The sequence below is a fragment of the Pteropus alecto genome, unplaced genomic scaffold, assembly GCF_000325575.1.
Source record: "Pteropus alecto unplaced genomic scaffold, ASM32557v1 scaffold46, whole genome shotgun sequence".
In the NCBI taxonomy this organism is placed as follows: Eukaryota; Metazoa; Chordata; class Mammalia; order Chiroptera; family Pteropodidae; genus Pteropus; species Pteropus alecto.
Genome location: NW_006439231.1, coordinates 1,503,602 through 1,513,119, shown reverse-complemented (window position 1 = coordinate 1,513,119; position 9,518 = coordinate 1,503,602). Strand labels below are relative to the sequence as shown.

The following is a 9,518-nucleotide window of genomic DNA, read 5'->3' as shown; positions in this document are numbered from 1 at the left end:
ATGAGTCATTTAACTGTTGAGACCCCTGGAATAACCTTGCTATTCTTTTACCCTCCTCACTTCTTCTAAATCTATTATTAATGCAAGTTGGAAATAGTTCAGACAAATATTCCTGAGATCAATTTTTATAAAAATAGCCAGATCTTAGGGTAAAAACAATTTATATTTAAGGTAAACTTTACCTAATATGTATTCTCATAAGTGTATATTTGCTCATCCAATAGTCTGTACCACAATTAAAGAAATCACAAATGATTTTTAATGTTTTAAAATCTAATATGATGATAGTTTCTGTGAGAACCCATACAGAATTGTAGATTTGTTAATGTTAGGGAAAAAAATGTCAGTATTATGTCTGTGTAAGTATGTGGAAAATTCATGAATAATCAATAACAACTTCTACTTATTAATAAAAATAATCCTGATTATATATTAAAGAACACATCAATTTATTCTGTATTAGATTGTATTAATTCTAGGTTTTATTCTAGTTTCCATTAGGTCTGGGTTGCCTAATATTGGTGGGAAAAAAATATCACAATACATAATGAAAGCACAAATCCCTAGGAATGGTTTTATAAACTATTAGTAAAAATTATTCTAAACAGAAAAAGCCAGAGATATAAACTTTACTTGATATCTTTTATTCTCCAATCAGTGCTCATAGATATTTGTTGAATGAATGTATTTTCAGGGATCAGAGTTTGGTAATCTGATTATAGGGTCATAGCAATTTCCTTTGGGATCATTTTCCAATAGCAATTCAACCACATTGCCATCAAAAAGCATGGAATTTTAATATGCCAATTCACTAAAAATATGTTACTCCAAATATTGATTGATAAATTTTAGTAAATGAATCAGTATTATCATGACTGTATTATCATTGAACGCTTGTGTAAAGAACCATTTACCAAAATGCAGGAAAATAGTGAAAATTAGCATATATATATATATATATGCACATGTGTGTGTATGTATAAATGAATGTAATGTTAATAAAGCCTTGGAAATAGCCATTACCATGTCTTAAATAGACTACATGGGCAGTCAGATGGAAGCATCTTTGCTGAGGGTCACATTTTGCTGCAAGCTGCTTCAGAGGCATCTTTAGGAGTCAGCAACATGGCAGGAGATATCAGGACTAAAATCAAGAACTACCAGACTACCCCTTCTGACAGCCACTTCCTCAACCAGAACCAGACCAAGAACTGTTGGCAGAACTACCTGGACTCCACCACTGTGAGAAGGCAATGACTGCTAAAGGGGGTGATATCTCCATGTGTAAATGGTACCAGCATGTATACAAGTCCCTCTGCCTCATATCCTAGGTGTCAGCCTGGGACAACCACTGGGCAGAAGGCACATTTACTGGGAAGATCTAAATTGGCTCCACTACGCCTCTCCTCTGTCTCCCATCCTTCTCCCAGAGAGGTGAAGGGGGACCTGGGTACATCCCATCCTGGGAACCTAAATCATGACTTAATTAATAAATACTTGTTGGAAAAGTATAGGACCGTATGAGTAAAAGAGCTGGATGACTGGGCGATAAGCTAGGATGCAAATAGTGCATGGACTAGTAAAAAAAGAAAAATAGACTATGTGGAAACATAAGAACCAACTCTATGGAAGATCAATAGATCGTGGAGAACCCTTATCTTTCTGGATCCCACGGAATCTAGGTCATAGCCCTGCCTATGGCCTTTCTATATTATTTTTTCTTTAAAAAAAAAAAATGAACTGTGAGTAATCTTTAATTCTTTAACAAAATAGACTTGGTCAAAAAGTAGCATTATCTACTCACTAACGAAAATCTTAAACTTGAAGATAATCTTTTCTTTCCTTTAAGTCAGGTCCCTAGATTTCCTATGTCAGAATTTATCATAATCACTTTATATTTAACAAAAAAACCATCATGTGGTTAGATTCTAATTAGGTAATGACATTATGCATGAACTCTGAGGAACAGATGTTTAGAAAAGTAGAACACGAGGTCATGGCTACTGAGCACATCCCTGTGCAATAAAGCTCCTAATGTGTCCTAATAACTGGCATCACAATAACCTACCTAATAGGTTAATTACTACTGTCGATTAAAAAAAAATTATTACCTAATATGACTTCTTTCAACTAATATTTCTAAAATAGGGCTGATAAAAAGAGGTTGGAAGTTACAAGGCAGCCATTGATTTCATGAAAAGACTTTCCTTGTCAATCAGTCATATACCTCACTGAAGAAAGAAATCATTAAAAACCTATAAAGCTGTTATTAAATTTTAACAAAGAGGTACAGTTGCTAAAATTTATCAGTCTCACAGCTAGCATGGAGTCCTTTATAGTTTTTCTCAATGTTCATATTTATTTTTAATCATCTTCCCTGCCAAATAAACTCACTTTCCTGATTCCCTTATTTCTGTCAATACTACTTATCATCCTGTTTGTCACCAAGAAGGAAAAATCTAGATATAATATCCAGATCCTTTCATTCATCAAATCCTATCATTGTTTCCCTTGGGATCTTTCTCAGATCCAGTCTCTTCCTTTGAATTTCTGATGCAATAACAATAATATGGATAGATCCAGGAATTCATGGAACCCAGAGACTTGACAAACATTGGTGAACAATATAAAAAATGTAAGGAAATCTGTTGTGTTTTGGCTGCTCAACATCCAGTGTATCTTTCTTTCAGTATTTACTTCTTCCACAATGAATGTAGTCTTGAGGGTCTCAGAATGTTATGAACATTTACTGGCCTTGATTTTATTAAGAAAGTCAGTAAAAGCTTCTCCGAGGAATTTAATCTGAAGCTAAACTATGAAATATGAGTTAAAAAAAACTAAGCAATAAAGAGAAGAAAGGGTGATCCAAGCTGAATGAATATTAAATGCAAAGGCTCTGTGGTGATGAATACAAAGGATAAAAAGAAGGTCCATGCTGCTCCAGCCAAGAGCAATGAGAAACACGGTCACATGAGCCTAGAATGCAAAGAAGGGAAAGAATCAAGCATTCTTGAGAGCCATGTTAAAGAAGTGTCTTTATCTAAAAAACATTGAATATTTCATAAAATCTCAAATGCAACATATCAAAAAAAGAAACGGTCTTCACCTTGGACCCTCATTTCTCCTCCTCTACTTCCTACTTTTTCAGTGAATGGTGTCATCCATCCAGGGTCTAAAACAGAAACATGGAGGCTTCCTTCTACCACATTCAATTTGCCACTGCAGTGAGTCTTTTCTACCTCCTACATATGCCTCCTTTTTATGCTATTTCTATCACTGCTCTTTAATTCAGACCTCATCATCTTTTTTTTTTTTTTTTGGTTTATATCATGAGATCTCTCCCTGTTCTCTAGCTCAGCCTCATTCCAATTTATCCTCTTCAGTGCTTCCAAAGTAATCTTTTAACATTATTAATATAATAACATTAATCCCCTGCTTAGAATTCTTTGTACTAACACTGACTTTGGTTCAGATTTCCTAGTTTATAGCACAAGCCACTAACTAAATCTTTATTTACAGTCATGAAACCTCATTAAATGCTTTCTTGAATTCAACAGAGCTTTTTACAATATGAATGAGATAAGTATTCATGATGAGCATGATGTTCTCTTAACTTGGTTTTCCATCTCCAGACTTATGAAAATAAAACCTTGACTTCTAGACTCATCCAAAGCATCACCTCCTCAAGGAGAACCCTGAATCACTCATCCCTTCCCTGACTCCATCAATTTTTAACAGAATACTTATAAAATGTTTAGTAATGGTTGGTTTTAAGGTCCACAGCCTCAATCAGATTACGATCTAATTGAGTGCAGGGGAGAGCCTATCCATCACTACATCTAGCACATAGAGCAATGCCTAAATCATCAAGAACTTAATTCTTTGTCAAACTAGATTTTACATGACAATTTAATTTTTATAATAGTATTGCGCATTAAACTGTTTTAAAACTATTAAAGTTAAAACTGTGTCTCAGAGAGGGTAAGTATCTCGCTCAACCAATAGTTCTTCAGTTAATAAGGGGCTCTCTGCCCTGCAAAATGAAAAGCCAATATCTATATTATAGATGGCTCTTTAATTTCTGAGACATGATTTGGTATCACTTTTTACCGTCTACTCATAGGCCATTATTAACATTAAATGTAACTCAGTCGAGAGATTCCATCTGAGGGCTTCATTGTAAAGAGTCCGTATACATAGACTATGTAATATATTGTATTACAATTATAATATTCCAATAGTAAAACAATGACAACAGTAAACCAAGAAATTTCAGGCTAATATCATCTCCTAACATTATTAAATGATTTTCTAAAGTTTAAAACTCTAAGCAATGATTAATGATGAAAGTGAGAAATATAATTTTATTAATCCCTTAAGTATATAGACTTCCAGAGAAAGAAGAGTTTGCAATTTTATATCAGTTGTTCAGGGAAGGCCTCACTGAGAGAGTGACATTTAAGCAAACACCAAAAAAGTGAAGCCCATCTAGCAGTCTGAAAGAAAAAAATCAGACCAGTAGAGATTGTCACACCAAGAAAAACTGAGACCCACACAGGGTGAGAGAAAAAGAAAGCTTGAAGAAGGAAAGAAGATGAACAGTGGCAAATGTAACAAGGTGGCCATATAAGATCAAGACAGGAACATCTATTAGTTTTCATGATTTTTTAAAGCAGTTTTAGGGGAAGCATAGGGGCTAACAAAAACAAAAACAGAAGAAAAAAAAAAACTCAAAATGCAGCAAGTTGAAGAGTGAATAAGAGGTAGAAAATAATTCAGCACATGTAAACAAATTTTTTCAATATCTGCATTCCCTCCATACTAAATCCATCAAGAAATCATATGTCTGTTCTTTCTTGAAAATGTATCCACATCTTACCCTTATTCAATTACTCTAATGTTATCGCTAATCTAAGCCACAATCATCTCTTTTCTGGACAGTTAATACAGCCTCCTAATTGCTACTGTGCTTACTTGTCTCTCTAGAGTCCTTTTTTTTTTTTTTTTTTTAACCACATAGCAGCAAGAATATACTAATTAAAATATCTCTTCTCAAGTCAAACCCACAAATAGCTTCCATTTCACTCAAGAGTCTTGGCAAATGGTCACAAGACCCTACATGATCTGTCACCTACTCCATTCATTGACCTCAAATTCTATCATTGTCTGCTTCCCTCACTCAGTTCCAGCCACACTGGCCTTATTACATTTTTCAAATAACTCAAATATGATCTTGCCCCAGGGTTTTTCTGCATACTTTTCCTGCTGCTTGAAATACTGTTCCCTTCACATACCTCTGTAATTCGATCCTCCTAGTACTCTTTCAGTGAGGTCTTCTTGGGTGACCAATATAAAATTGCACACTCCTCCCTCTTGATGTCTTTCTGCATCCATTCTCTGCTTTTCTTTTTTTCTCACAGCACTTATCATCATATAACATTCTATTTTATTTAATTCTTATTTTACCATATAATGTTATAGTCTCCACACACTATAACATTAACTTCATCAGACAGGGATTTGTATCTGCTTTATTACTACTGTATCCATAGAACCTAGAACATGCCAGCCACAAAATTGGTACTGAATAAATGTTTACTGAATAAATGAAAGAGTGGATGTCAAGAGAAAGAAAGAGATTAGATGGAGGAAGCAAAGGTAAATGGAAGGATTTTATAAATATAAACAACACCAAAACATACATATATACTGATGAAAAAGACAAAAGAAAGTAAAATGTTGAAGATAAGAGGAAAACAAGAAAATTATTGATGGAACAAAGTCTCTGAAGAAGCAAGAAAACATGAGTTTTAGCACAAATATAGCATTAAAAATGTACAAATCTATGTTTACTGAAATTCAGTGCTCACTGCTCTTAATTGTTCTCAGAAGTGAACTTAAATGCAAAAATAAAGATTAAAACAACTATGACATGTCAAAATAAGTTGTTTTCCATTGTATTTTCATGAAAACAAACTTTGTCATACAAATTGATATTATTATACACTGTTCTTAAGAATTATACTAATCATTAATTGGTGTCACTGTACCTTGTTTAAATGTGTAGTATCATTTCTATAAAAATACCATTTTTATTTATGATTTTAAGGAGACAAAGAATTCAGATCACCACCAAACCATGTTGAAATCATTAAGCCATTAAGAAAGCCCAACTGTAGAAATGATCAACACATCTTAAAGGTATTTGCTAGGTTAATGGGAGATTAAAGGAGCCCCATATGGATCCAGTATTGCACAAACTAAAGTAAAAGCTAAAATAAAAATGATTTCCTTTTTCACTATCTGGGAAATAAAATCAGAAAACTTGAACATCATATCAAAGTGTCCTCAAACCAATTTCACATGCCTACAAGGCCATAAATCAAAGTCATTTGATCAGATATTTTTATGGAAAAAGTAACCTTATTCTAGAAGATAAGTATCATTGTATCTTTATATATATACATACATAGTTGTAACTTTTCCCAAAAACCTATTTTCCTTCAGTATTCCCATAGAATATTACCACACATTCAATTGACTAATAATGAATCTGAGTGTCATTATGTTACTTAGGATGTTACTGACTAAAAAGGAAAAAAAAAATCCTGACTAAAACTGGCTTAGACAATAAAAATTGTATGTCACATAACACCTCTCTTTAGTACTAGTTCTTCTTCACTGTGGCTTTCTTGGGATTGTCTTCTTTTGAATGTTGGCTTCATCCCCAAAATTTGCAAGGAAGGTGTTGGCAGCAAGTTCAGGCATCACTTACAGACCTGACAATATCCAGAGGAGAAAAAGGGACTATGTCTTCTAGCATCTCCTCGTTAGGAATGAGAAAGCTTTCCAGAAGACCCCTGTAGTGGGTCGAATTGCATCCAACATAAAGGTGATCGGGACCTTATTTGGAAACAGCGTCTTTACAGATTCTATTGTTGAACATGTCATGTTCAATCCATAAAGATCAAAATATCAATATTTTTTAAAGGACAGGTCTTTTAAAAAATTCTTAGTTAGGGTGGGCCCCAAAACTAATGACTAGTTTCCTTACAAGAACATCATGTGAACACACAGAGAAACAGAGGAGACACACAGGAAAGAAGGTCATGTGAAAATGGAGGCAAAAACTGGAGTGAACCAGCTGGAAACCAAGGAATGTCAAGGATTGTGGGTAAAATCAGGAGGTAGGAGAGGTATTGAAAAGATTTCCCCTCAGAGTCTCCACAAGGAACCATCCCTGGGGACACCTTGATTTCACACTTCTAGCCTCCATAACTGTGACTGAATACAGTTCTATTGTTTTAAACCACATAGTTTGTGATAGCAGCCTTAGAAAACTAATACAATCCCCAAACCTATCTTCCTGTGGATCACGTTTGCCGGGATTGGGTCTCAAATCCATCTCTAAACAAATCACTGGCAAGGAGAATGGATTATAACCGTTGGTTTTGACTAGCTGCTTGTAGTGGAGTGGACTGTGGGGACTCAACCACAAGAACCACTTTTTACTTCTCAAGAACCTCTTCCTTACCACCCTCACATTCAATCCCCATGTTTCACAGACTGCTTTGTAAATGTCTCTTTTGCATGCCTTCCTTTTACGTGTGCCGGGATTGGGTCTCAAATCCATCTCTAAACAAATCACTGGCAAGGAGAATGGATTATAACCGTTGGTTTTGACTAGCTGCTTGTAGTGGAGTGGACTGTGGGGTCCACTCCACTACAAGCAGCCACTTTTTACTTCTCAAGAACCTCAACCACAAGAACCACTTTTTACTTCTCAAGAACCTCTTCCTTACCACCCTCACATTCAATCACCAAGTTTCACAGACTGCTTTGTAAATGTCTCTTTTGCATGCCTTCTTTTTTATTTTATGGTTTATCTTTTGACTCTTCAAAGTATTCACATGGTTCAAAAATAAAAATATTACAAAAGAAAAAAAAATGCATACACCCAGAAGTTTCCCACCCATGCCCCATTCATTCTGTCCTCTAACCATTACCTACACTCAGGTAAACACTTTTATAGTTTCAGGCATATCTTTCCAGTGTTTCTCTTTGGAAATATAAAAAGATGAGTACATTACACTTAAATGAATGAATGGTAGCACTTCGGGTTGGTTTTTTTTTTTCCAATCTATACTATATCCTAGAGATCTTTTCTCTAAATATCTTGAGTATTCTTATACATTTTCCATCCTTTTCATCAGTCTCTCACATTAAGCCACAGTATTTCTCTCCTAGGTGAGTGCGACTGCCTCCAAATGGTAATGTTGGCTCAGACCAAATGGCCAGCAAAAGTGATCCTTCTAAACATTCATCTAGTCTTGTCACTTTAGTAGAGAGGCCTTGATGATAAAGTCTACATAAGACCAGCTATGGAATGTCTATAGCCCAGCACGAAGTGAAGATGTGGAGTCCCTGGTTCAAAAAATACTAAGAATTTCAGGACAGTGAGAATAGAGTATGGAAACACACATGGGATGCTTTTAAACATGAAGCTCTGTGTGACCCATAAAACCATCTCTAAGTGTACTTATTATTTATAAACTACCATTAATCTGGCCCTAAATATTTTTCCTAATCCTATACTCAAGTTCCCATGGCATTCTATGCCACAGCCATACTAGATTATGTCAATTTCTTCTGTCCTAGCTTTTCCTCTCACCTATCACTTCCATGAGCTATTCTCTCATCTTTCCTGCCTCTTTACCTAAGTTTATATATCCTTCAGGTCTTGTCTAGTATTTTAATACCTCTAGGTTACCTTCCTTGAATCCTTATACTAGATAAGGTTTCCCCCCACTGTATGTTCACAAAGCCCCCTGTAATCCAACTCATAACCTACACTTATAATTAACCTATATCTATTTGACTTAATGTTAACATTTTCTAAAATTTATTGAGTGTTTAATATGTACCTACTAGGCAGAGACTAGGATGAGGTGAATGAGGCACTTGCCTTGGGCATAAAATGTAAGGGGATGCCAAAAGACTATGTAAATAAAATTCGTAAAATTGTGATGTGATATTTCAAAGAAAAATAAAATTAATGCAAAAAAGAAATCCATGATGAACAAAATATTAGCATTTAAATTAAAGACAAGCTCTTTAGTTAAAGACAGTATTACTGATTTTTCTTTTTGCCTTAAGCTACAACATGGTTCGGTATTGGTGCCCAGTACTGTGCTAAGCTCTCTAAAGACTTCAACTAAATTAATGCTCAGAACAGTTCTGTTACAAAGAGATCATCATTATCCTTCTTTAACAAATGAGATGTCATTAGGCAAAGAGGTTAAGCAACTATGTCGGTGCTGGGGCTAAGAAGGAGGGTGCTGAGATTCACACTCTAGCCAGCCTGCCTCCAAGGTCCCTGCTCTTAATCACTGCTAAATAACTTCTTGGTAGGTGGATAATTGGAAATTTTGCCACATACTTTCTATTTTAAATACATATTCAGACACAGCATAAATTACCTGACCCCAAAACACTTTTTGAGAGTGGGGGAAGAGAAG

General features: G+C 35.0%; 1 pseudogene; it reads left to right on the top strand.

Moving 5' to 3' along the window:
- The first annotated feature begins 1,125 nt into the window (after window positions 1–1,125).
- Window positions 1,126–1,385, top strand: LOC102881730 (annotated as a pseudogene).
- Window positions 1,386–9,518: the final 8,133 nt, after the last annotated feature.